Below are 24,557 nucleotides of genomic sequence, written 5' to 3' on the forward strand. Positions count from 1 at the left end.
TACTTTGGTACGTCATCTCTTTCTCTAATTTCTGAAAATCAACCCTTAACTTTTTCACAAGCTGCTTTTCTATTTTCTAGCCACACTGTATTATTTTTGTTTTGTAAAACACCAACAACAACAATGAACAATCATCGACGCCATTGAACCGTCACCACCACCATCAATAGTCCATACTAATGTAAAAAACATTAAAATTAACTGACTCAGATGTAATGCATCATCACCGTCGGGACAAAACAAAGAGGCTCAAACACAGTTCTTCATCGCCAAGTAACTATGGCTTAGTGCCGTCACGGCTGCAACCGCAGTTGCCATGCCAAGAGACTGACCACCATCATTGCCAGCTAAAAACAACAGACCGACACCAATACTGGCGGTTGATATGCAAGAACAACACCAGTTGTGGAAAAAAGCCGCCGGAAAAGTCGCCAAAAATACACCGACAAAGAGATCAGTTTTTCAACCCAAAGGTTGTACATACAACTATAGGCACAACCCTCACATGCACATAACACACACAGACAACAACACTGGCGATGGTGCCTACAAATCCTTCATCAAATCCAAGGAGAAACACACCGAGAAACCAACTGTCGGAGACCGACAAAACATGGTATTACGGTGTGAGCGGCTTCTAAAGCCAGCATGATGATGTCTCAGCCATAAACACATACCACCGCCGTCGCCACAGACGGCTCGAAAACCGTCAGGCAACAACACCAACAAAATCAATCATGAAACACCCCCCCCCCCCCCCCCCCTAAAAAAGGGCAATACTTCGCACCAACAACCACATGTTTTACAAAACTTTCAAAAAAACCATGAATCTATGACATGCCCAAAGATCTCTTCCCTATCTAGACATAACACATGGTCTTTGACAACGTTTTTTAGAGAGAGAAAGGACACATTTTTTTTCCAGAAAAGCAAGGGTTTTAGAGAGAGAAAGAGACGAAACCGCCGCCTTAGACGGTCGGAACCGCTGGCAACAGTAACGAAACCCTAAAACCCAATGTTTTCTTCTCTTTGTAAAGATAAACACATGGTCGCCGACGACTTTTTTAGAGAGAGAAAGTGATGATATGTAGAGAATGAGAGAAAGATTTTGTGATAGACATGGCATTAAATGGGAAAGAAAACCTTCAAAAACCAAACCACAGTACCAACACCTATCTGCCTATGAGGCTATGACCGTCCAAATAAACAAATGAGGTGGAACCATTACCATTTACAATAAAAGCAACACATGTTACAATACTTACATGCTAGAAACATGCCTAAAGCTAAAAGTACAACCACTTGAAGCCCAAGTGTGTTGCTAATTCATAATATTAAATTGCTCTTGTAAATAAATGGTGTTTTATCTGTGAACTTCGGAATAATTATTTTCTTAGTTATTGTTGTTAAGACTAGAATCTTGGTCTTCGGGAATTTATTTTAACGAACGAATCAGTTGAAGTAAATAAGTTTTCATAGAATTGATCTCGGATACAACCGAATTATAGGTCTTTAGTTATTCAAGGACGACTTGATTTTATTTGCTTGCTTTCTAAATTAAGGTACGGATTCCGTTTCTTTTACATCATAGTATAATTTTATTTTTCGCTACTCGTTGGTACGGATTCTGTTTTTCTTTCATCATAGTATACTGTTATTTTTCGTTACTCGTTGGTACGGATTCTTTGGTCTTCTCATCAGAGTATTTATTTATTTTTTTTATCATATCCGTTACTTTGCAGTACGGATTTTTGTCTGTTTTCGTTTCAGTTCACATTTATTATTTGATAAGTTCGTAGTAGCATGCAATACACCGTAGTAATTGTAATCATTGTTGCATGTTCTCGTTAGCATTATGTTCAGTTGCCTGTAAATGGCTTTAGTTTTTGTACTCTGTCACCCGAGCATGTTTGGTTTGGTTTGGTTTGGTTTGTTGAGATGGAACAATGGGTGCGCACCGCACTCACCGTCTCATAGGTGCATGGACTAGCTAGCTGTGTACCTGTTTGGTTGTTTCTGGCTCTGGGTGCTTCTGTGTTACACGACTTATTTTGACGATATATCTGTCGTGTAAGTTAGTATATGTTTCAGTATTTGAATATGTTTTGTTTCTGATTATGTTATGATAAGTTATATGTGTTTTGACTCAGTATCTGTATCGGTTTCCCATGTCGGTTTTCAAAATTTATAATAAGTATTTTGTTTAGAAATCTAGGTTATTCAACTTACTCTATTTTTTATATATAAGGTTTTCAGAGTTAGAAAATTTGTTAATTTTGTGTAATAACGATTTGCTATTAAATATGATAAATTACTATATCTTGATAAAATTCTAATGTTCAAATAAGAAAATAGTTTTGCCAAGTACCGCATATTCAAAATAATAGCATTATTAAATGATTAAATGAATACGTTTATACAAGAAAAATGGCTTTAGTCATCATGGTCAACAATGTATAAGTCTCTACATCAGTTTTGTGTTGGGTTCGGAATCGGTTATGTATATGACCGATTTATGTTTCTGTATCAGTGTCCGTTACAGTTTCAGATCAGTTCGTGTATCAGATTTTGTATCAGTCTTGTGTCTGCATCTGTTTTTCAGTACCCGTGTCAGTAATCGTTTCAGTTCAGTCTCAGTTATGTTCTGTTGTGTTTTGCTTCCGCTGATATGACTTTACTTGTACTTTTGATTTCTCCGTTACTGAGCAATTTTTGCTCAGCCGTATTTTTCTTTTTGTGTTTTTCCTATTTGTTTTACAGGTAATATGGACTGATTTGGGATTTCAGTGAGGAGCGTTAGGAAGTTGCTGGCCAAGATTCTTTATTTCAGTAATGTAATAAATGTAATTAGGATCTTTCATTTAATGTTTAATGTTATGGATTGGTTTTAGTTCTGATATTTGTAAGAGTGACACGTCAGCCCTAGTGGGGTTGGGGTGTTACACACCGTTTCACAAATGCTCATGCCTCGTTGTGGACAACCAGATATCAAAAGTAGTCACAATCACGAGACAAAACTATTACATATCGTGTCTCATTATCAGTTTTTCAACCATAGCCCTAGATGGCCACCGAGTAAATCCCACCTTACCTATGCATTCGGCTTGAATTATCCAAATGAGTACATACCTCCCGTTGTTCGTGCTTTCAACACATGGACTTCTGCTTAACACATGGACTTCTGCTTCTGGCTACTTCACGTTTTCAAGAGCTGTTAATATTACAAGTTCTTACATGATAATTACGTTTGAACGTAGGGGTGTTGGAAATGGAGTTGTCTTTGATAATGATACATTGGCGTATGCTTATGCGCCAACAGATAGGAGATTTTTTTTATAATGTCGATGTGAATTGGTCTGTCACACCAGAATCAAATGCTTTTGATTTAGAAACAGCAACGCTTCATGAAATAGGACATTTACTTGGGTTGGCGCATAGTCAAGATGAAAACGCTATAAGGGTGAGAGGGGCACTCCTCTCTTAGGGGAGTCCCCTCTCTTACGCATGGCCAATCAGCACGCGCCACGTCAACTCCCCTCTTAAGTCCCCATTTTGCACTCAAACGTTGGCATCACTCTACTCACACAATTATTTTTAATAAAAAAAGAAGAAAAAAATATGATTCGTGAAAAAAGAGTGGACCCACATTAACAACCAATCACCCCCTCTCTCTCTCCTCTCTCTCAATCGGTGAGTATACACCGATCCCCTTCACCGATTTGCCTCACCGCGTTGATGGCGGCGGTGTTCCCGCTCGGGGACTTGGCTCACCGCAGACCTCCCCGAGAAGTGCCCCGTTCACCCTAATGTGGGCTTACCTCCCGATAGGAGAAGCTAAAGGTTTAAATCAAGATGATATCCAAGGCGTTAAAGTTCAATATGGAATTAATAATTAATTACATAATGTTTTATAAACATATATGTGTAAGTGTTCATAATCAACTTTGATTACTTATGGTATATATGTCAATAAGTTGTCGATAATGACAATATGTATCATGCAATAGATATAAAAATTTATAATAATTGCACACTTTTGTATTGTCTAGATCTGTAGCCCTGAGTTTGAAATTTGTGCTTTTGCATATTTTAGTAAACTACAATGAATATCGGCGAAGTAGTTGGTAATTATCAATGGATCACATGAAATAAAAATGGCGTGTTTTTTTTTTTTTTATTTTACTCGGATTAATTACGGACAAGAAATCCAAAATGAAAAGAAAATGTTTTCTACTTAATTTTATAAACAATACTTAACTTTGAATTTTAAATAAACAAACTTCTATTGAAATATACTAGTGGGAATGCCCGCACGTTGCAGCGGGTGTCCCGAATGATTTCATATTCAATTATATGCGTATAACTGAAAATGAGCCACTATAAATTATATATTAAAGATTAAGAGATGCAACAAAAAAAAAAAATTATTATATATGAAAACTTAAGGTGCGGTGTAGCTTAGCACCACAATTTTTTATTATATATAATATAATATCTTAAAACTATAAGTTATACATTCAATTATCTTTTTTTTTTTTTTTTTTTGCCCAACAAAAGGAGAAACTTTATTAACCAAACAAAGACAAAACTTAGCAAGCAGCTAAGCCATTTCAATAGACCCCAAACAAAGCAAAACCAATACACAAAGCTAATTAGACACTACAGACTCAAAGCTGGGTCCAATTTTCCAAAGCAAGGGGCATTTGGCCCTATACACCATCCAACCGTATGAGTGCTCCTTAACTCTTCCAACATATTAGTATCTAAGTGGGTCATCCCGTTATTATTTCTCCTTAGTTGATCTGCCAACATTATGGGCATGATCGAGTAACGTCTTCACAATTTCAAAGCTGCTGGGCATCGGGATTTATCCCAAACGCACACCATCCAACAAACTGCGTTGGTAGTCATACAGTTGGCTAATAGATGGTCAGCCGTCTCGTCTGCCACACTGCACATAGGGCATGTACTATCGCCATACGCCAGGCCTCTAGTTGCTAAAGCCATGGCAGCCGGATGCAGTGTATCTTAGGCACTGCTAACTTACTCCAAAACACCATTCGGACCCGTGTTTGGAACTGACCATCCCTTGATCTCATTTCTAACTTGCTTGACCGCCGAATCCATCGAACCCCATCTATCTGTTTATTTGACCTATTTTACATGCTTTCTTTCTTGAATTTTACATTGTCATCCAACCTCATTCAGCTTCTCCTATAATACGCTGTGAGCATTACTTAAGTACATGTATATATGGGTGATGAAAAACATACCAATACAAACACCTGCTGGAGCCAAAGAACTGTTGTCACCAAACACAGCTTGCTTATTCACAGTAATGTTTGAAAGATCCCAAAGCTTCTCCACCTTGTTCCCTTCAAATCCAGACCCAACTATGTTAGAATGAATAGTACAGGTGTAAATGATCCAAACTACTCGTGGACTACTCAAGAGCGGCTCACTAAACGCTTGAGTTGAGCCAAGCTCAAACAAGGCTTGAGCCTAAAAATAAGCTTTTTTGATAATAGATCCCAAATTTCACTTATCGGGTTCCATAAGGCTTGCGATCTTAGACAAACGAGCCTATTATTTATATATTTCTTATTAGTTCTTCTAAGTAGATGTATTACTTTTTACAATGCAACCAAAATCCCCCATTAAAAAAGTAAACTATATTGAATTATATGGACAATGAGTAATGGATAAAAGAGAAAGAAAGATATAATGATATGGAAACTAACCAAAGGACGTGAGAGCGGAGTCTCGAACACGCGCCAAGTCGCTTCGAAAGCTTTAAGAAACACAGCCACAGCGACAGGCCTAGTTGTTCTTTATTATTCTTGACGCTTGAAATGATATATATTATTTAAAAACTTGAGCCGTCAATGATTATTTAGCTTTAATCTTCACACATATAACAGGTCTCTTATTAAGAATTCAACAAGCTATCAATCAAGAGTTTAAATAACTAATCCCAAACACAGAGGGCTCCTTCTGTACTTGATGCAACCCACGGTCATGATCAACTATCATGAGTGAACAAAAACAGAGACAACCTGATTAAGAAAGTTCAAACAAAATGACTCAAATCCATAAACAAAAAGAAAAAAATGCATTTTCCAGATTTTTTGTTCAGCTCACAGCCAAGTGAAATGAATAAAGAAAATGAAAAAGAAAAGCATCTGGGCAAACTGAGATTAAAACCTTAAGTTAATTCCACATATATTTCATGATTAAATGCCCAATGTACTCCATATATAAAAATCATGCTATCTATACGTAGGATGGCAAACAAATGGCCAAGAACACTCATAAAAATTATAAAAAATACCTTTGTCAAAATCCATTGAACAAAGGGACCACACAAAAATAACTCCCTACCGTGTCACCATCTCCATTACCATTGAAGCTTATCAACTACCTGCACATTAAAACAATCATAGAGGTGCCATTAACAATTGAGATAAGCCTCGGGGACTATTCATGTAAATAACCCTAAATTTTTTAACCCATATGAACTATAAAATGCGTGAAATTAGTCAACCCACATGGACTATTTGTGCAATTAACCTTGAGCATTATAATAAAGGTCAAAACAAGTTGCACCAAGCTAAAGCTCTCTTACTACCTGCTAAAGGGTATTCAGATACATACAGCTTGCTACGAAGTAATACAAAACAAAGATGCAATTTTTTTGTGCATCTTGTGACCTATGTTTCTTTCATTTGTACCTTAGGCCATAATGTTTGGTCCCTCCCAAAAGTCGGATTTTATCATCTCATATCCCAATTTACAATGTTCAATCACAAATATAAAATTACAATAAGCAATTATCAAACAAATAATTGAAATATTATCAAATAACTCATGTTTGACTTTGAATAAAAAATTTGAATAACATATGAAATATAGTAAACGTGAATCTTATGATAACTATGTGTTATGACAGAAAACTGATAGGGGCCCGGTACTATCTCAAAGGTTATGAAGCACGATACGGGCCTCTAAACACCACCACTGATAGCCCGTCCCCTCGTGACATGGACGGGCATGGGACCCACACGGCATCAACGGTGGGAGGCCGAGGTGTACCCAACGCGTCATCCCTTGGTGGATTTTCCCGTGGCACCGCTTTTGGTGGTGCACCAATGGCCCGCCTGGCCATCTACAAAGTCTGCTACCTAACAAATACGATAACCAAAACAGGCTTTGAGGATGTCAAACAAAAAAAAACACATAGAACCAAACTATGCTATTACTTAAAACTATTTTTGTAATGAAATTGAAACATCAGTAATTTATAAAACTTTGGACAAAAAGTGTTTCGGGTCAACTCATTTTACCAAACCAAATATTACCCATTTCGACATGTCCTTATGCCACCTCTGTATTACTATGTGAACACCAATTAGCATACCTGAAAACCAAACATATGTTGTGGCCAATCCAAAATGTCTGCATGCGTCGCCCCGCCCTGCCCTATCATGGCATCTTTAGGCTCTACTTCTCTAGCTAAGATGGCTAAAATAAGATAGAAAAACATGTTGATCAAGCGAACTTTACAAAGTGAATGATCAATCTGCTATTCACTTACTTGATGATTGTTGTTGATGTTCTTTTCTTGCCATCGTCTGATGCATTGAAACCAGAGAAAACACAAAATCAAACACCAAAACCAAGAATCAAATACCAAGAATCAAACAAATGCAAATAAAATTCCACAACTATAAATCATAGATTAGAGAGGTGGCTGGCGGAGGAGACGTTCTATAAGGATTAAGATAATTCTAATCAAGGAATCGGTGTATTCAGAGGTCAATTAAAATCACATGATAATGAACAAACAAGGAAAACCTGAATGGAATACTTAAAACCCTAGCTTCTGGTCGGGCCTGCTTCTAAATCGATCTTGCTTCCAATCGCTTCCGATTTGTCGCTCTCTCTCTTTCTGACCATGAACCATAGCTTAAGGAGGGTGGGATGGAAACGGAGGGGAGAATTGAAGCGACTAATTGAAGGCAGGACGATTGGTATGAAAACTGGTCGTGGGTTTCAGCTAATCTCACACTTAAATCCCACAATTGCCCTTTAGGCGTCTTAAACTTGAGTGGAAATTCTAATTTCTATTGCTTTAAGCATCTTGTACATGTTGCTTTAAAATTGATACGCATGGTAAAATTACCATCTTGTACATCACTTCTCCTTTTTATAGTATTATAGATTATAGATTATAGATATAGGGTAGGGTAATGATTATTTCAGTACTCTATATATTTAGAGGACATATTTAGAGGACTTGCAGAACTAATTACAACTCCAGATTATTTAATCAACGGCTCCAAAACAAAATGGCAATTTAGTAACAATTCAAGTGGTTTGAGAGTATTTTATTAATTAGATTAGAAAGGGTACTTTAGGAAAATTAGAAAAAGATGCTCAACCATCTTGTTTTTGAAGGAGATGCTATGAATCACAAACCATGAAAAACGACTGACGAAGGGCTTTATGTTGAAGATTTAATGGCGAGGTGAAGACTAGTTGAATGAAGACTTGTGGGATTGAGTGGTGGTTGATTGTTGAATTCCATTTAAAAAATTGTTTATGTTTGAAAACCTTGGTTTTAGATTTAGGGTCAATATATAATAGCAAGTTTGTTTTAGTAGGAATGTTAGAAAATAATCTTAGTGTCATCTATTGAGTAATTAAGGGTTTAAATTAAATGAGTTGAATTGATCAAAATTGTGAGGCGTGTGAGTTTTTTTAAGGGTATTTTACTCCATCCAAAAAAATAGTTTATCTCTCCTCCAATCCCCCTCGTTTATAAAACGTTAATAACTCTTTCATACGACATTAATTTTTATAAAAAATTGCACCATAAAAAAGAGCATTTTTTAAATCTTTAAAATGAGTATAGTGATTTTATACTTTTGAATAAAAAAATTCAAAAACTCATATGCGTAAAACATAAAAGACACCACAACATACTATAACACAATGAAACATCAAATTAAGAAACGCAATGGACTAAAATTACAATAAAATATGTTTTATCATTGTGTTATAAAATGCAATGAACTAAAAACACAAAAATGTGTTTTTTCATGAGTAAATTGCACAGAACGTCCTTTATGTTTCTTCAAACTTGCAGGTTTCATCCTTAATGTTTAAAACATGCTAAAAACATCCTTTTAAGTTTATTTTTGTTGCTGGTTCAATCCTTTATAACTAACCACGTTACTTGAATCAGTTAAATTCCCTCACATGCATAACATGTGAGTGTAAACACTCAAAATTAAAAACCCTAACACACTTGACCCCCCCCCCCCCACAAATCCCTACATCCTTCAAACATAACAAGGCTTTCCCCCATACAGATCTAAGATAACTCGTGTACTATTGACGAATCTGACCACTAACCTCAACGCTCAATCCTCTACACTTCCTCAACACTAACCTTCTCAACCCCAAGAATCGACACACACTTGTCCAACACATCTCGCCGAACATGACAGTACACTTGACAACACGCTTTCTCATAACCAGACCTAATCATCCTATTAGTAATCCCTTTTAGCTCCTTAATCGCATCTGCATAAACTAAATCAACATAAACATCACTCCGAAGCTCAAACCTCTTTCATAACAATAACCACTACCTCCACAATCATCTTCTCCATAACTACTCTCAAAATCATCCTCAATTTCAATCTCATTAACCGCAAACGAACCCGAACCCTTATGGATCGATCCGTACAACCGATCTACATCTAACGGAAATGTATTAGCATGATAAAACTCATCTTCAAGCTCGATCTACTACCTCACCGTTACAATCAGATTGAAGTTTTAGGTTTTCTATCAATTTGATAATTGTATCAACAGCTTAAATGGGTGTTAGGGTTTTTAATTCTAAGTTGATGAAGAGGAAAATGGTTTTGAGTGTTTTTTTTGTGGATTTTATGAGTAGATCAACAAAAATGACGAGTTTACCCTCACATGTTATGCATGTGAGGGAATTTAACTGATTCAATTAACGTGGTTAGTTGTAAAGTATTGAACCGGCAACAAAAATAAACTTAAGGATGTATTTAGCAAGTTTTAAATATTAAGGATGGAACCTGCAAATTTGATGAAAGATAAAGGATGTTTTGTGCAATTTACCTTTTTTTTCATTTTTTTGTAGAACACAATGGATAAAAAACACCCAAAACATGTGTTTTTTCATTCTTTTGTAAAATGCAATAGACAAAAAAAATTTTCATTCTTTTCTTTTGTAAAACGCACTGGACAAAAAATGTGTTTTTTCATTCTTTTGTAAAACATAATTGACAAAATACACACGAAAAATGTGATTTTTTATTCTTTTGTAAAAGCAATTCTAAATGAAAGTCTAAACTAAAAACTATTTTGTAATTTTCTTTGAGGTATTTTGTCAAACATCTGGTGTGCAACTTTTTACCACTGATTTCAGAAGGAAATTGGAACAAATGATGTTGCCCAAACTTTTGAATATATCAAGAGAAGGTTAGAATCGTAGATATCTTCACTTTGACTAGATTTTTTCTTTGAGAATTTTGAGAAGAGAAATACATGTTTCAACATATTTCTTATGTTTCATCGCATTATGTTAAATTAAAAAAAGCGAGAAATTATATGAAATTGAACTGGGTTTCTTCAAAGCAATTGAAGAACACATTGATTGAATGTGTCAACCATTGATTGATGAAGAAAATCCCAGTATGATGTAGTAATTCTAGAGAGAGAAAGTGAAGGAAAGGTTGAAGATGGTGAAGATGGTGGGTGGGTTTTGAAGATTGTGGGTTTTAAAGATACACGGAAAAATAAATAGAGTATATGAAATGAGATTGACTAAATACCCTTCCCCCTATTTTTCAGTTTTGTCAGGTGTAAGGCCTTGATGCCTTCTTACCCTTCTTTACAAGATCAAACTCCCTATTTGATCCTTGCCCTTAGATTTAAGGAATATCTATTAATCTAAGTTTAAGTCATTTTTGAATTCACATGGAGCGTTTATGTTGGTTTGATTCTTCTCAAATTATGGAATGACTAACATCATTGTGTTTTACGTTAGTTATCATATAGTGTTATGATGGTCTGAAAGGTAGATGGCATGGCAGGAGAAAATGGGGTTCTAAACCCTATATTTTTTTGATCAATGGTTGAGAATTAAGATATTATTTTTATCTACTTTTAATTAATGCTTTAACTACTAAGGGTAGTATAGACAATTTGATGTAGAATACTAATAAATATTTTATAGAGTTACAAAAATCTCATTAATGTCACCATAATTTTCTTCTTCACCACCATTCATGTGTTGGATCCTATACTAATTTTATTAGGAGTGACAAATTTATTTAAAGGTGTTATGTCCTACACATATTTTATTATGATTCACAAAATTATTTAAAAGTGTTAGAGTCCTACACATTTTGTACCATACACCAAAACATTGTTTTAATAGTGTAGGAAATGTTGAATATTCAAGATCATGTGCAAAATTGTTTTATTGTGTAAGGTGCACAACTATTTTTGTAAGATAGACTCATTAAATGATTAGAGTCCATTAATTTGAATAGCAAAAATAAATAATAGACTCATTAAATGATTTATTCAAATTACCTTTATATCCCTTGTTCTTTTTATTCTAAATTTGTAATTTCTTCTCACTTGAACTCTCCACTATATATATATATATATATATATATATATATATATATATATATATAGAGAGAGAGAGAGAGAGAGAGAGAGAGAGAGAGAGTTAGGATCCTATAAAAAAGGCCCAAAGTGTGAGAAAGGTAAGAAAGAATCTCAGCCATTAGATCTTTTGATCTAATGGTTAAGATCAATAGGGACCAAATTGTAAAATATTTTTGTTAATTTGGACTGAATTGAAATATCTAGGGGCAATTGTGTCTTTTTATCTTCATTTTGTAAATCAAATCCCTACAATTTCGTTCTCTCTCATACGCTCACAATTTCTCTCTCTCTCTCTTTCTTCTTCCATATTCAATCAATCGAAAACCCTAAGTTAACGAGACTAACTTCCGCAGCGAGATTAACTTCCACAACAAGTTACGTAGCAGTCAACAAGTACAGAACTCCGATTGAACAACTTGTGAATCGCAGTTAGTTGAATCAAACATCGAGAATTGAGAATTGAAGTATTAATCACCTATAGATCACTGGAGACTGAAGATCAGTATGAAGATGAAGATGTTTTCTTTGTTGAATTCAATCACCTACCAAAATCTTGAAACACGACAGCGGCGGCGGAGCGGTAGTGGTGGTGCCGGAAGTGGAGAAGATGATACCGAGGTGTTATATTCTTTACTGAATGGTGGTTTTTTTCTTTTCTGAATGGTGTTTTTTTCTTTTCATTAATGGTGTTATTTTCTTTTCTGAATGGTGTTATGTTGTTTCTGAATGGTGTTATTTTCTTTTTGTGAATGGTGTTATATTTATTTACTGAATGGTGCTATATTCTTGTACTGAATGGTGTTATATTATTTACTGAATGATGTTATTTTGTTTACTAAATGATGTTATTTTTTGTTTACTGGATGGTGTTTTTTGTTTCTGAATGGTGTTATTTTGTTTCTGAATGGTGTTATTTTGTTTTTGAATGGTGTAATTTTTTGTTTACTGAATGGTGTTATATCTTGTACTGAATGGTGTTATTTTGTGTACTGAATGGTGTTATATTTTTGTTTACTGAATGGTGTTATATTTTTTTTTGTAAAAACACCATGAATTGAACTATGAATTTATTTAAAACACCATGTCATGAACATGCTCTGATTCTGTGAATGATGCAAAAAAAAAAAAATGAATGATGTTATGGACGGTTATAAGTTCTTAAATCAAGGATTTTCTCTCTCCAAATCCTTAAATCAAGGATTACCATATTTGAATTTGTTAATGCATTTACAATTATACCCTTTCCAATTAATTTAGATCTAATGGTTGAGATTCTTTCTTACATTTCTCACACTTTTGGTCTTTTTTACAATAACTCCACCCTATATATATATATATATATATATATATATATATATATATATATATATAGAGGATCCTGTAAAAAGTCCAACTTTTGTGAGAAGTGTGAGAAATAATTTAGGAATGACAAGTGTCCCTTATCTTAATTAATTCAAAAGGGTATATTAGTAATTGTCTATTCTTATCAATTAATTGATTTCCAAAGATAACTGCCAAAAATATCAGGCGATATATTAGGGATGTGATTCGAATTCGATTTGTTCTATACATTTAATTGTTTACGGTAAGTTCTTGTTGTAGTGTTATATTCCCCAGTCAATAGTGTTATATTATGTACAGGTATCTTTAATCTCCTTTTCATAGTGTTTTATCCCCATCAATAGTGTTTTATTCTGTATAGTGTCTTACAGTAAACAGATAGTGTTATATCTTTCTATAGTGTTTTATCATGTAATATACTGTTCCTTTTCATAGTGTTTTATCCTCATCAATAGTGTTTTATTATGTATAGTGTCTTACAGTAAACAGATAATGTTATATCTTCCTATAGTGTTTTATCATGTAATATATTGTTCCTTTTCATAGTGTTTTATCCCCCATCAACAGTGTTTTATTTATGTATAGTGTCTTACAGTAAACAGATAGCGTTATATCTTCCTATAGTGTTTTATCATGTAATATACTGTTCTTTATAGTGTTATAAAAAGTTGTTGTGAAGGAAATCGAAGAATTTATTTCAGTACGAGAAATTCGCTGATTTTTAGGAGATTGATGGGGGTTTTGAAACAGTTACCATAAATTCGCTGATTTATAGGAATTGATGGGGATTTTGAAACGGTTACCATATTTGAAACGTTGGAAAAGTCACTATTGCCCTTTAATCTTACATAAGGTCCTTCTAATTAAAACACAATTTACATTTTATACCCTATTGATCTCAACCATTAGATCAAATATCCAATGGTTTAAAACACTTCTTACCCTTCTCACATTTTAGACACTTTTTACCATATCCCTACCCTATATATATATTAGGGAAAACGGTGAAAAGTGTGAGAACGGTGAGAACGATTTTGGTGTTGACATGTGGCATTGATGCGAAATTAAACTAAGGGGTAATATTGTCAAAAAAACCCACTCACATGAACTTGGTGTTCAAATAAAACGCCATAAAAAACACCCAATTCAGAAAAACGCCATGAAAATACCCAGTTAGAAACGTCATAAAACACTCAGTTCAGAAAAACGCCATGAGAATACCTAGTTAAAACGCTATAAAAACACCTAATTCAGAAAAAACGCCATTAAAATACCTAGTTAAAACGCTATAAAAACACCCAGTTCCAAAAAAACGCCATAAAAACCCAGTTCATTTTTTTCGAAAAGTATATCAATAGTATACTCGTTGGAAAGATAAAAAACGCTGAGTTTTATGGTGTAATTTCTTTCGAAAAATAATCACGTATAAAAAGGTTATTGACGTTTAAATATGATTGGGGAAAAATGCATGTGATTAGCATGTGCACCTTTGTTTGGATCTTCCTTTTGAACCCCTCCTGGTAGTTCCAAGACCCCTATTATTTACAAAATTGCCACCGCATCAATCTCAGCCACAAACTACTAAGATCTTGTGGCTGAGAATCGTTCTCACCGTTCTCACACTTTGAGGCGTTTTCTCTTGATCCTGTTCCTATATATATATGTTCCTATATATATATGGCAAATTATACGTGGGAAAACCCCATTTAGCTAAAAAAACTCAAGAAACTCTATAGATAGATCACATCTTACCACATGTTACATCTTTTTCAAAATTTTGACCAATGTTTTAAAAACTGGTTTTAAGTCATCGGGTTGGGCTCTAAAATGGTTCAACCGGTTGAACCGGGTTGTATCAGGCGGTTGAACCGGGTTTAGTAAACGCTATAAATTCCATAAAACACAAATTCATCTCAAAAAGCAATCCAATCTCAACTAGGATTTATTTAACTGATCATAGTTTTATCTAAAAATAACTATTTTTATTGCAAACTATTAAGCATTTTAAGAATATTTTTATTAGTTATAAACTATATTGCATTGTACGAGGTTAGTAACAATTTCAACAACCATGAAATGTTGGAATAGAAGGCAGTAGGTTAATTACCGGAAATATGGAAGATCAATATTACCTTAATATTGTATTTTATTAAAATTAAGAAGTCAAATCTTAAGATAATGCAAACCGGTTCAACGATTTGAACCGGTAGAACCAGATTTACTAGCAGTACATAAGACATACCATATTCGGGTTTTACCGACCTTTATCTACTGGACTCGTGTCCGATATCCGGTTTAGCCGGTATAACTGGCCGGTTCATACCGGTATTTAAAACATTGATTTGTAAGACCCTTATTTCTCTTTATATAATTTAGACAATATATATATATATATATATATATATATATATATATATATATATATATATATATATGGGACCGCTAAAATGAAAACAACCTCCAGTTGTAAGAACCATGAGAACTTTTTGATCCGGGGCGAGTTGGACCAAAATTTTTTTTCATAAACGTAGATGGGTGTATTATAAACACATTTGTAAAAAAAATAAAAAAAAATGTCGTGAGTGTAGTTTTGAGCACCACAAGTTTGTTTTTACGGGTACTGTAAATGATAAATTGAAAACCCACTTGAGTTGAGAAAACTCAGAAAACCTTTGTAAAAAACCCATGTAAACTCAAGAAGCATTTCTAAAAAAATAGGAAATGTAATATACATATATTTGAACATTTTTAAAAAAGAAACACAAAAAAACACCGAGTAGTTTTTTTTTTAAAAAAATGTTACAAATTTCAGGTTACATAATATATATGTCCAAAAAAATGTAACATACAAATTATCAACATTTAAAAAAAAAAACTAATAAGCATTTTTTTCATTTTTTTTTTCATAAATAGGTCTGTGTACATTTATATTACATTCCCTATTTTTTTTAGAAAAAAATAAAAATGTTACATAGGGTTTATTTGGGTTTTATCAACTCACATGGGTTTTCGATTTATCTTTCCCCTATATATATATATATATATATAGAGTAGGAGTTGGGTAGAAAGTGTGTTTTTCCTAGAAAGTCTAGGAAGTAATAAGAACGCGACATGTGGCATTGAAGGATTTTAACTAAAAGGGCAATTGTGTAATTTGAATATTATTTTAATTATGGATTATTTTATTAGGATAACTAATTAACCAGAAAATTATGGAAATAAATATCCCATTTAATTCAAATTGACAGTTTCAATTTAAATCATACAATCCATACAACATATTCACAGAAATTCGTAAAAAAGGATTTTACAACATTGCTGGAGGATTCTTGACATTGTGTTTTAACAGCAAGCATATTTCTTGACGCTGTGTTTTAACAGCAAGCAGATTTGATGGAGGATTCTTGATATTGTGTTTTAACAGCAAGCAGATTTCTTGACATTGTGTTTTAACAGCAAGCAGATTTCTTGACGCTGTGTTTTAACAGCAAGCAGATTTCTTGACGCTGTGTTTTAACAGCAAGCAGATTGCTGGAGGATTCTTGACATTGTGTTTTAACAGCAAGCAGATTTCTTGACATTATGGTTTAACAGCAAGCAGATTTCTGGAGGATTCTTGACGCTGTGTTTTAACAGCAAGCAGATTTCTTGACACATCAACCTTAAAGTGGTAAAACACATCAACCTTAAATCATCCAACGAAGATACGAAAGTGAATCAGGTAACCTAGAGTTAAATGAGACTGACTTGGATTCGAAAAGGGCTCACTGGAAACCTTGACTGATCGTCGGCGACGGCGTCACCCCAGCCGCTCCTCTCTGACTACCCCCTTCTGGTCGCTGAGCACCACCACCACCACAGCGCCATCCTGCGCCGCCACCTAACCCCACAAAATCCCTCCTCCACTGTGTGTTGCGGCCATCACCGTTTTGAGGTTTTTGGAGGTGGGTTTAGAGAGGGAGAGAGAGAGAGAGATAAAGGGGGGAAATCGCATGAATTTAGGGATTGGTTATTGATATGGCAGTTTCTTAACTGATTTAAAACACTTCCAATTACCAAAATACCCTCACTATATTAAAAGTCTCTAATTATATAACTCAGATATTACGAAAATGCCATCCATTTGATCTAAGCCATTAAACACACTCATCTAATGGCCCAAATCGCTTCCTACACTTTCTAGGAAAAACACACTTTCCGTAGGATCCCTACTCTCTCTCTCTCTCCCTCTCTTTCTCTATATATATATATAGGAAAAGTGTAAAATACATTACGGCTAAACGTACATCACGTACGACAACGTGCATGATTATGTGTATAACATGCGTGATTAATGTTTTCCAACATGTGTGATTTGGGTTTTTGAGTTTATAACATGCGTGATTTTAAAATGAACGTGCGTAATTACCTGTCGTACGTGATGTAAGTTAAGCCGTAATGTACGTTAACTGGCCTCAATATATATATATATATATATATATATATATAGGAGAATGCTATGTAAAAAACCCCATTTACTTAGAAAACTTAGGAAACCTTACTTGTGGCCTATATTAATCCACGTTGCCATAGTCCATTGTTAATCCTTTTTGCTCTCAAGGTTATATCAGTAATTTCCCAACCCAAGTTATTTTCCCAATTTGATCTGACATGATCATTTAATGCCAATCAACTCATGTGTTCAAATCAGCCACCCCATATTTCTTTTACCCTATTTCATTTCATTTTAATTTATATCTTCTTTTAACAGAAAGAGAAAGTGCATATTTCATCTTCTCCTCCAAATTATCATTTCTCCATTAATGGTCATGGAGACAAATCCACCAACCTCCGAGTTAATGTCACCGGTCCATAGTTTCCCCAACAGGTTCATTGACAACGATGAAGAACGAAGTGAAGAACGAAAATCAGATCGATCAATCCCTGATGAAGAACGTGGTTTTGTGATGAAGATGTTAATATATGAAGTCTGATCCACGTGGAAACCCCTTCCAGATCTTGTTCCATTCCTTTTAGATCTCCTTTGTCCACATGTTTCATAATGTTGTTACAGATTTGGATATTTGTGAGTTTTTTCCACTTTTTTTTGTTTATATAAAATATGATTTGTATATATTGTTTCAGATCTTGATATTTGTGAGTTTTTTACACTCTTTTAGTTTTATGCAACATATGTTTTCATATATGTTTGATTCTGAGTATTTCGTATGGATTTTTCTGATTTTGTGGAGTTTATGTTAGTTGATAACTTGAGCATGTAGGTATGAACTTTTGAAAGATGATTATAATTTACGGTTCTACTATTTTACACTTAAATATTGAACCAATAAAATATTGAATTTAAAATTGATATAGGTATGGACTTTATAAGATGATATTCAACATTTGGCTCCATTTTTTACACTTAAAATATCAAAAATTATTCATAAAACCTGGTTGTTAATATTGTGTAATGGCTGTTTTAGAGATGAAACATGATTTTTTTGTTAAAATGGTTCTTAAAAGGGGTAAATATTTATGTAATTTACAGGTTTTTATTTTTGTGTTACAGCACAACACAAATAACACGTGTTATAGCAAACGTTGGTTTCGTCAAACGTGGATCAGATGCTCAAGGATCATGACCATGTTTATGTTACAGCACAACACAACTAACACGTGTTATAGTTTGAACTTCTCAGACATGCATGTGTTACATGTGACATGAAACCCATGTACAACATAACACGTGTTACGTGAGACATGAAAACACATTTTTATAACTTCCATGGCATACGCACACCCACATGTTTACAAACCGTTTCAAGACCGACCCAAACAATAAAGCAAGGGTAGCCGCTGAAAAGCTAAGGCAGCAAAGGTAGCCGCTGAAAAGCTAAGGCAGACTGTCAAAGGAAGCTCCACCATTTTTCTTAGTGCTATGTATTTTCGTTTACTAGTAATATGTATTTTGAGACTCTTATTGTTTTGTCTAGTACATGATGTTAAAACGGTATGGACTTAACACATTATGGAAGCCTTAACACACGTTATAAAAGAGACTTAACATACGTTATATCAGGTATACTATGTTGTTATTAAGTTACTATTGGAGTTTATGCATCCATTCTAGAAGTTTTAACACATATTACTATTGGAGTTTACTATTGGACTTAACACATTCTGGAAGTCTTAACACACTATTGGAGTTTATGCATCCATTCTGGAAGTCTTAAAACATGTTATAATAGAGGCTTAACACACGTTATATCAGGTTTACTCTGTTGTTATTAAGTTACTATTGGAGTTTATGCATCTATTATGGAAGTCTTAACACATGTTATAATAGATGCTTAACACATGTTATATATTTCAGTCGCTTAATACATGTTACAGTATGTATATACACATCATGGTGTTTTGGAAACCACTAGCTTATACATGACACCATGTTAGGTTAAACCAAGATTATAACAGAGGCTTAACACATTTTATTCCAGGCATACATGACACCATGTTAGGTTAAACCAAGATTATAACAGAGGCTTAACACATTGTAAACCACTAGCTTATACATGAATACATGTCAGGTTACAAAAAGATTATAACAGTGGCTTAACACATGTTATACATTCCAAAATGTGCAAAACAAATGACCCGTTTCATATTATACCGGTACATGTGTTACCATAAATGGCTCGTTTCATATTACACGTTACATACTAACTTGTACATTTATTACTTGTACAAGTTTTACGCTCAGTATCCACATTATCGGATATTTTAAACATCAACAAAAATAAAATAGATATTACTTGTTTTTTTAATTAACAAAAGGTTAATACATGTTATATATCATTCTAACAGGGGCTTAACACATGTTATACATGAACACATGTCAGGTTTACATCATGGTGTTCTGTTACAGCATGAACCACTAACACATGTTATAAATGAACGAAGACTTCTTTCCCAAAGGATGTGACTTATTCAATGTCCCCGCATTAACGTCGCCTACATACATCCAGCTTGTCAATTGAATATCTTTTATGGATCTGTTTCTGTAAATCAACACACGTTATATATCATTCTAACAGGTGCTTAACACATGTTACAGGTCTGTCTCTGTAAATCAAGCAACCCAACAAAAAAAATATTGTTAAGATCAAAAGCCCCAAACAAGCAACCAAACCAACAAAAAAAAAACCCGTTCAAAATCTCATCCTAAAGTTTTGGATTTATTTAAAATACATTAACATTAACCATTACTAGAACACACATTAACTTCTCCTACATCCATCCAACTTCTCAATTGAATATCTTTATGAGTTTGTTTCTGTAAATCAACACACGTTATATAACATTATAACAGGGGGGCTTAACACGTGTTATGGGCCTGAGTCTGTGAATCAAGTAACCAAACAAAAAAAACACTTACTGTTCAGATCAAAAACCTAAACAAGCAACTCAAACCAACAAAAAAACAGCTACTGTTAAGATCAAAAGCCCCTAACAAGCAACTAAACCAACAAAAAAACCCGTTCAAAATCTCATCCTAAAGTTTTTGATTTATTTAAAATACATTAACATTAACCATGGATACCCCATTAACCAATACTAAAACACTTTCAGCACACAAAAACATATTAACAACCATTTCAACAAAAAATCAAGTGTGAAATGATATTTCAAGAACACTTACCGGATCTATACCCGTCCGATGAACACGAAGAAGATCTTCAAACCTTCTTCTCACACACACACTCGTGCGTGTGTCTTTGTGATAAAGATTGTTGTTTCTCTATCTAAAACATCAACTTTCTCTCTCTAAAAACATTCATCTTGTCATCGCTCTTCTCACACACACACTCGTGCGTGTGTCTTTGTGATTTTTTCAGACCACATGACGCTGAAATTATCTTCAAATGAAGATCACCATTGAAGGATCACCATTGAAGACCATGAAGCTTTCTTCTTTTCAATGATGAAGAAAGAGGAGAGAGATAATAGTTAATTGAAAGATTTGACTAGAAGAAAGAGGAGAGAGATTATGACACAAGTGGGTTTTGTCATTTTCAATGCCAAAAGGTGGGTTTTGTTCTACCGAAAATGCCCTCCCAGACTATTTCTTTTAATTATAATTGTTACTAAAATGATGAGAGCCATTGATCAAGTTGGATGAAAGAGAATCAATGGATGAGGTTGGGTTTCCAAGGTTTTTTAAAAAAGATGGGGTTTCTTATAGAGCCCAGCCCTATATATATATATATATATATATATATATATATATATATATATATATATATATATATATATATATATATATATATATATATATATATATACACTACTAGAAAAGTGCATAATTTCCTACGGAAATTTCCTACACAATTATTTTTGTCACAGATTCAAACACATTTGTGACAAATTTCCTACGATTTTTTTTTTTCAAAATTCTATGTCAAATTTTTGACGCAACAACAACAGAAAATAAAAAAACCCTAATTAAGTGACAATTGCGTCAGATCTGTAAGAAATAATCTACAAAAGGTTGATTATTAAATCATTTCCTACAAGTTTGTGACAAAATTTTTATTCTTTAGTTTAATTAAACATTCCGTCGGAACTGCGTCACAAGTTGCGACACATTTCCGACAACTAAGTCATATTACTTAATTTTATTAAAAATAAATACAAGGATATACACTTCTATATTTATATATAATAGTAAAATTAGTATAATAATTAAATATTATTATATTTCCTACACATTTGTGACAAAATATTTATTTTTTAGCTGATTTAATCGTTCCGTCAGAATTGTGTCACAACTTGTGACACATTTCCGACAAACAGTTTATTTTTTAGTTGATTTAATCGTTCCGTCAGAATTGTGTCACCCAACCGGTGACACATTTCCGACAACTAAGTCATATTACTTAATTTTATTAAAAATAAATACAAGGATATACACTTCTATATTTATATATAATAGTAAAATTAGTATAATAATTAAAAATTATTATATTTCCTACACATTTGTGATAAGATATTTATTTTTTAGCTGATTTAATCGTTCCGTCAGAATTGTGTCACAACTTGTGACACATTTACGACAAACAGTTTATTTTTAGTTGATTTAATCGTTTCGTCAAAATTGTGTCACAACCTGTGACACATTTCCGACAACTAAGTCATATTACTTAATTTTATTAAAAATAAATACAAGGATATACACTTCTATATTTATATACAATAGTAAAATTAGTATAATAATTAAAAATTATTATATTTCCTACACATTTGTGACAAAATATATATAGGGGAAGGTTCTATGCAGAACACTAAATATTGCGAGAACACGCAGAACAAAATGCATCTCTCATTTTTTCAATCCTAAAAACCTAAAAAGTAAACAAAAATGTTATAAATGTAAGATTTATTGTTTCTCACACTAGGATTTAAAACAAAATATGAAAATTTTTCAATTTTTAAATAACCTACACACATGTAGGTTATGTGTAGGCTAAATTACCTATATGTATGTAGACTATGTGTAGAGGAAAATATATGATTTTTTCATGTATATATAATACATATATGAATGTAAGAAACATAAAATTTAAGAAAGATGAACCTTAAATCCCAAAATTTAGTGATTTAGAGTTGTTCTTTTTGTTCTCGCAATAATTAGTGTTCTGTAATGATCCTTATCCTATATATATATATATATATATATATATATGCATTTAAAATGCATTCATTGTAAAACATCGACTTAACGACATTTATATAACATTCAAAACCTTTAAAAGACTTTTACTAAGTTTGTAACCATATTTACATAAGTTTAAACATCCCAAAGATGTTCATAAGGTGCTACACAAGTTTAGCAAACAACACCAAAAGTGTTTAGTGACAAAAGACATAATTTAGTTGCGGAAGCTTCTTTTGCATGCGTGTTCGGTTCTTTCATCAGCTTGATCGCCATCCGCATAATCATATGAGTTACCTATATTCAAAACCACTCAAAATTGTTAGTTATGAGAATTATAATGTGTATAATCAAGTTCACTAGACCAAAATACACATTTAACAGCAATTCAGCAACATCATAGGTCGTCGCGTGCCGCGACGGGAGGAAGTGAAACCGTCGCGTGACGCGACCCCCGTCGCGTGATGCGACCATGATGACTGTTAGTCGTCGCGTGACGCGAGGACCACATTTCAACAACGAGTTGATTCAGGTCTGCATCTTTTTCCAACCAAACTCATTGTTACAAAAACTACCATAACTTGTTCGTTATTAATCCGATTTACGTCACGTTTCTTCCTACATGATCATAACTCGATATTCTATAACATATAATTTAAAACCAGCATTCACATGAAAAAATTTCTGAAATTAAGCGCTCAGCTTATATGAAGTTTCACAATTATTTGACCCGTTTCACAAGTATGATTACTACGCTTGGTTTTTAACTCCCAATTTCCATAGGATTAACACCTATAGCATAACTAAATTGACGGGACTTCATACATGCGATTTATGCATAATTACTGAAGGGGTAAGGTCCCAAAAACCTCATAATAAGTGCTTGGGACCATACCACAACTTTAACTTTCAGCCTGGCACCTTGCGCGGCCGCGCACTGGTCTCATAAAAAGAAAGGCTTAAAAGGCCTACAACAGTCAATACTTGCACCCAAAGGGAACCATTAAACCTTGCGCCTTCCCTACACAAGGCAAAGGATAAGAATCCAGAGTTAGATACTTCCGCTTAATATCCAGGCTTGGATATTATTTGCCCAGACTTGGGATTTATTCACCTGTTTCCACACGATAAGGTGTCACACCAGATTACAGCAGTAATCTTCTAGAAATAACACAATCGTGCACTACCAAGACGGTTACAACCGTCTGGACACGTGTCACTATATCAGTCGTCCCTAAATTCACAACGAATGCATGCAAGAAAAGAGTAATCTCCACTTGGTCACTTTACACGTGGCCAATCCCTAGCCCTTGATCTAAACCGCGATCCGTGTGCCATCACGTCGGATCAAGGAGCATTAACGGAAGGAAACATAACCGCTTACGGGGTTAGCATCTTCCGTCTTCTTTTCACTAACGGGTTTTCCTGCCTTTGAACGACTCCCGGCTATAAATAAGAGAAAAATCAGGTATGAATACAAGTTACTCACACTTCTCAAATACACCTTCTTCTTCATTACCAATACTTATTCTCACACCGGAGTCGGGTCAAGGAGAGAACCCTCTTCTCCCCTTGACGAGGCTAACGGTGTTCTTTTTTGCAGAATTACCGGAGAAGAAGGTCTGTTAGACCTGAATCGATCGAGTGGAAACCAACCTTTTTATGCGGATTCAAACCCCCTAGATATCTCGGTTCCGACCATTTATCTAGTGTTTCTTCATTGGCGCCCACCGATTCCTCTGTTTTTTCCAGTTTTCATTTCGTTTCAATTTAGTTCTTTTCATTTTCTGTTTTGCAC

General features: G+C 34.0%; 1 long non-coding RNA gene across 5 annotated transcripts; it reads right to left on the reverse strand.

Moving 5' to 3' along the window:
• Nucleotides 1–4,526: 4,526 nt before the first annotated feature.
• LOC110879260 lies at nt 4,527–8,087 on the reverse strand. 5 transcript variants are annotated; one of them, XR_004867670.1, is made up of 6 exons: nt 7,855–8,087; nt 7,595–7,631; nt 7,418–7,521; nt 6,332–6,421; nt 5,742–6,026; nt 4,527–5,375 (listed from the first exon to the last, which is right to left on the reverse strand). It is a non-coding gene; the product is annotated as an uncharacterized LOC110879260 (long non-coding RNA). The 5 variants fall into 5 exon arrangements; XR_002558572.2 differs by having other exon boundaries at nt 5,742–6,056; XR_002558571.2 differs by having other exon boundaries at nt 5,742–6,421.
• Between the last annotated feature and the right edge of the window lie 16,470 nt (nt 8,088–24,557).

Source organism: Helianthus annuus, chromosome 9 (genome assembly GCF_002127325.2).
Source record: "Helianthus annuus cultivar XRQ/B chromosome 9, HanXRQr2.0-SUNRISE, whole genome shotgun sequence".
Taxonomy (NCBI): Eukaryota; Viridiplantae; Streptophyta; class Magnoliopsida; order Asterales; family Asteraceae; genus Helianthus; species Helianthus annuus.